We start from the raw sequence: 5,000 nt of genomic DNA on the forward strand, positions 1-5,000 counted from the left end.
CTTCTGGGTGGGGACTGCCATGGCTCGCGCCACTGTTGCATCCAGCTTGGTCTTTTGTATGTGTCTGCAGCCTGTGTGTGAGGTGCTGTGAGTGCTGCCATGTAGGTCCGGCGCAGGCTTGCGCCAAACTTTCACGTTGGTGTGTGCCACCTGGCAGGTACCAGCGGGCCCCATGAGACATCAGTGCCACAAAGCCTTTCAACTGAAAGCTGTCCCAGCACGCTAGAGCGCAGCCTACCAGAGCTGTTTCTGTAGTGTAGTGGTTATCACATTCGCCTAACACGCGAAAGGTCCCCGCAGAAACATGGTGCTGGTTTCTTTTTATTTCCACAATGTCAATCGGACACATTTGACCGCATGCAGGTTTCGACAGGTATGGACAGGCCGGCACTACGCCATGAGTGATCTGAGGCCAGCCCTTATTTGCACCCTGCAAACTGTCCACTGGCTCCATCAGTGGGCGTTTCCTGCCATCCCTGGGTCCTTAAGTGAGTGTTTGGGTACTTTTGATGCAGAGATCGGGGCATGAAAACTGGCGCTGGCACCTGGCGACATTGGGTACTGAAGAATCTTTCCCAATCCTGCCCATAGCTGTCAGGGTGGCCGAGTGGTCTAAGGCGCCAGACTCAAGAGGCGCAGCTCTTCCCTGCATCTGGGTGTTCTGGTCTCCGATTGGAGGCGTGGGTTCAAATCCCACTCCTGACAAGCCGGGCTCATTTTTTTGAGCACATTTCAGAGTGTAAGGCTTGCGGAAAACCTCGTGGGGGCCCCCGAATGCAGCGCCCGGCAAGCCTTCCTGTTCTCTTCTGCTGCCTTGCAACTGGAGCTGTCTGCCAGAGACGCCGGAGGCACACCTGCCCTTAAACCCCCACTGGCCCACGGCTGCAAAACCTGCATTTTCTAGTGGCTGGCTTGGTGGCATATGTCACTGAGCCCAGTCTACTCAGGAAGTGAAAAAAGTCCACTTCACAGTTGGAGAAAGTGCTCTCCTGCCACCTGTCGGTCGTTGAAGGCACCACACCTCAGCAAAATAAAAATAAAAAAACAGACATGCTCAGTTCGGGGGATGTAAAGGTATTTACATAGCAAGAACAGAGAGGCTGTTGGGAGATGACAGAAGCCATGCTGCCCCAGAGTTCTCTTCTGAAATTCGCAGGAATCCAGAGGTTGTAGCGGGCTGAGGGAGTGCGCCTTCTTGCCTCTGTCGGCTTTCAAGACACATCCTCCTGCTGGGAAGCTGCCCACCCTGAGCAGCACAGGTTTGCGCTCTAGGCCGGTCGGCCACATATATCTCGCCTGATCGAGCCCGATCGAGCGGCAGCAGATGGCCTTTGGCCAGCGAAGGCTGCCGCTCTTCTTCTTGTTTCTCTGCTTGAGAGGCAGCTCAGTCCTCTGCGCTTGCGCCAGGGGCAGGCCACGTGACACGCAGGGGTCAGGCCGTGGAGCGACTGGGGCATGGCGCCAAGTGAGGTAAGCAGACCACCCCCCTCCCCCTCACTGTTCTCTGCATGCGGTGGCTCGTTGGTCTAGGGGTATGATTCTCGCTTAGGGTGCGAGAGGTCCTGGGTTCAAATCCCGGACGAGCCCTTTTTTTTGGAGCGCCGAAAACAAAAAACACAGAGTCCCCAATTCCCCCCCAAAAATAGTTTGTGCGTGAACGTATCTGGTTCGATGCCCGTCGCCAATGGTTGGCTGCTTTTAAGCCCATGGCCCAAGAGGCAGTGTTGGAAATTCCCCCTCCTTTGTAATGATGCGCTGGCGGCGAGCTGATGTATAACGGTTTGGACATGCCTTCTGGGTGGGGACTGCCATGGCTCGCGCCACTGTTGCATCCAGCTTGGTCTTTTGTATGTGTCTGCAACCTGTGTGTGAGGTGCTGTGAGTGCTGCCATGTACGTCCGGCGCAGGCTTGCGCCAAACTTTCACGTTGGTGTGTGCCACCTGGCAGGTACCAGCGGGGCCCATGAGACATCAGTGCCACAAAGCCTTTCAACTGAAAGCTGTCCCAGCACACTAGAGCGGAGCCTACCAGAGCTGTTTCTGTAGTGTAGTGGTTATCACATTCGCCTAACACGCGAAAGGTCCCCGGTTCGAGACAGGGCAGAAACATGGTGCTGGTTTCTTTTTATTTCCACAATGTCAATCGGACACATTTGACCGCATGCAGGTTTCGACAGGTATGGACAGGCCGGCACTACGCCATGAGTGATCTGAGGCCAGCCCTTATTTGCACCCTGCAAACTGTCCACTGGCTCCATCAGTGGGCGTTTCCTGCCATCCCTAGGTCCTTAAGTGAGTGTTTGGGTACTTTTGATGCAGAGATCGGGGCATGAAAACCGGCGCTGGCACGTGGCGACATTGGGTACTGAAGAATTTTCCCAATCCTGCCCATAGCTGTCAGGGTGGCCGAGTGGTCTAAGGCGCCAGACTCAAGAGGCGCAGCTCTTCCCTGCATCTGGGTGTTCTGGTCTCCGATTGGAGGCGTGGGTTCAAATCCCACTCCTGACAAGCCGGGCTCATTTCTTTGAGCACATTTCAGAGTGTAAGGCTTGCGGAAAACCTCGTGGGGGCCCCCGCATGCAGCGCCCGGCAAGCCTCCCTGTTCTCTTCTGCTGCCTTGCAACTGGAGCTGTCTGCCAGAGACGCCGGAGGCACACCTGCCCTTAAACCCCCACTGGCCCACAGCTGCAAAACCCGCATTTTCTAGTGGCTGGCTTGGTGGCATATGTCACTGAGCCCAGTCTACTCAGGAAGTGAAAAAAGTCCCCTTCACAGTTGGAGAAAGTGCTCTCCTGCCACATGTCGGTCATTGAAGGCACCACACCTCAGCAAAATAAAAATAAAAAAACAGACATGCTCAGTCCGGGGGATGTAAAGGTATTTACATAGCAAGAACAGAGAGGCTGTTGGGAGATGACAGAAGCCATGCTGCCCCAGAGTTCTCTTCTGAAATTCGCAGGAATCCAGAGGTTGGAGCGGGCTGAGGGAGTGCGCCTTCTTGCCTCTGTCGGCTTTCAAGACACATCCTCCTGCTGGGAAGCTGCCCACCCTGAGCAGCACAGGTTTGCGCTCTAGGCCGGTCGGCCACATATATCTCGCCTGATCGAGCCTGATCGAGCCCGATCGAGCGGCAGCAGATGGCCTTTGGCCAGCGAAGGCTGCCGCTCTTCTTCTTGTTTCTCTGCTTGATAGGCAGCTCAGTCCTCTGCGCTTGCGCCAGGGGCAGGCCACGTGACACACAGGGGTCAGGCCGTGGAGCGACTGGGGCATGGCGCCAAGTGAGGTAAGCAGACCACCCCCCTCCCCCTCACTGTTCTCTGCATGCGGTGGCTCGTTGGTCTAGGGGTATGATTCTCGCTTAGGGTGCGAGAGGACCCGGGTTCAAATCCCGGACGAGCCCTTTTTTTTGGAGCGCCGAAAACAAAAAACACAGAGTTCCCAATTCCCCCCCAAAAATAGTTTGTGCGTGACCGTATCTGGTTCGATGCCCGTCGCCAATGGTTGGCTTCTTTTAAGCCCATGGCCCAAGAGGCAGTGTTGGAAATTCCCCCTCCTTTGTAATGATGCGCTGGCGGCGAGCTGATGTATAAAGGTTTGGACATGCCTTCTGGGTGGGGACTGCCATGGCTCGCGCCACTGTTGCATCCAGCTTGGTCTATTGTATGTGTCTGCAGCCTGTGTGTGAGGTGCTGTGAGTGCTGCCATGTAGGTCCGGCGCAGGCTTGCGCCAAACTTTCACGTTGGTGTGTGCCACCTGGCAGGTACCAGCGGGCCCCATGAGACATCAGTGCCACAAAGCCTTTCAACTGAAAGCTGTCCCAGCACACTAGAGCGCAGCCTACCAGAGCTGTTTCTGTAGTTTAGTGGTTATCACATTCGCCTAACACGCGAAAGGTCCCCGGTTCGAGACCGGGCAGAAACATGGTGCTGGTTTCTTTTTATTTCCACAATGTCAATCGGACACATTTGACCGCAGGCAGGTTTCGACAGGTATGGACAGGTCGGCACTACGCCATGAGTGATCTGAGGCCAGCCCTTATTTGCACCCTGCAAACTGTCCACTGGCTCCATCAGTGGGTGTTTCCTGCCATCCCTGGGTCCTTAAGTGAGTGTTTGGGTACTTTTGATGCAGAGATCGGGGCATGAAAACCGGCGCTGGCACGTGGCGACATTGGGTACTGAAGAATCTTCCCCAATCCTGCCCATAGCTGTCAGGGTGGCCGAGTGGTCTAAGGCGCCAGACTCAAGAGGCGCAGCTCTTTCCTGCATCTGTGTGTTCTGGTCTCCGATTGGAGGCGTGGGTTCAAATCCCACTCCTGACAAGCCGGGCTCATTTTTTTTAGCACATTTCAGAGTGTAAGGCTTGCGGAAAACCTCGTGGGGGCCCCCGAATGCAGCGCCCGGCAAGCCTCCCTGTTCTCTTCTGCTGCCTTGCAACTGGAGCTGTCTGCCAGAGACGCCGGAGGCACACCTGCCCTTAAACCCCCACTGGCCCACGGCTGCAAAACCTGCATTTTCTAGTGGCTGGCTTGGTGGCATATGTCACTGAGCCCAGTCTACTCAGGAAGTGAAAAAAGTCCCCTTCACAGTTGGAGAAAGTGCTCTCCTGCCACCTGTCGGTCGTTGAAGGCACCACACCTCAGCAAAATAAAAATAAAAAAACAGACATGCTCAGTCCGGGGGATGTAAAGGTATTTACATAGCAAGAACAGAGAGGCTGTTGGGAGATGACAGAAGCCATGCTGCCCCAGAGTTCTCTTCTGAAATTCGCAGGAATCCAGAGGTTGGAGCGGGCTGAGGGAGTGCGCCTTCTTGCCTCTGTCGGCTTTCAAGACACATCCTCCTGCTGGGAAGCTGCCCACCCTGAGCAGCACAGGTTTGCGCTCTAGGCCGGTCGGCCACATATATCTCGCCTGATCGAGCCCGATCGAGCGGCAGCAGATGGCCTTTGGCCAGCGAAGGCTGCCGCTCTTCTTCTTGTTTCTCTGCTTGAGAGGCAG

At 55.5% G+C, this 5,000-nt stretch overlaps 4 non-coding genes across 4 annotated transcripts; all 4 read left to right on the top strand.

The window, feature by feature from the left end:
- Positions 1-593: 593 nt before the first annotated feature.
- Positions 594-705, top strand: TRNAL-CAA (transfer RNA leucine (anticodon CAA)). Its single transcript has 2 exons — positions 594-631; positions 660-705. It is a non-coding gene; the product is annotated as a tRNA-Leu (tRNA).
- Positions 706-2,396: 1,691 nt separating this feature from the next.
- TRNAL-CAA (transfer RNA leucine (anticodon CAA)) lies at positions 2,397-2,508 on the top strand. Its single transcript has 2 exons — positions 2,397-2,434; positions 2,463-2,508. It is a non-coding gene; the product is annotated as a tRNA-Leu (tRNA).
- Positions 2,509-3,328: 820 nt separating this feature from the next.
- TRNAP-AGG (transfer RNA proline (anticodon AGG)) lies at positions 3,329-3,400 on the top strand. The gene has a single exon. It is a non-coding gene; the product is annotated as a tRNA-Pro (tRNA).
- Positions 3,401-4,210: 810 nt separating this feature from the next.
- On the top strand, positions 4,211-4,322 carry TRNAL-CAA (transfer RNA leucine (anticodon CAA)). The gene is made up of 2 exons: positions 4,211-4,248; positions 4,277-4,322. It is a non-coding gene; the product is annotated as a tRNA-Leu (tRNA).
- The last annotated feature ends 678 nt before the right edge of the window (positions 4,323-5,000 follow it).

The sequence above is a fragment of the Ambystoma mexicanum genome, chromosome 2q, assembly GCF_040938575.1.
Source record: "Ambystoma mexicanum isolate Mex_15411 chromosome 2q, UKY_AmexF1_1, whole genome shotgun sequence".
Classification (NCBI taxonomy): Eukaryota; Metazoa; Chordata; class Amphibia; order Caudata; family Ambystomatidae; genus Ambystoma; species Ambystoma mexicanum.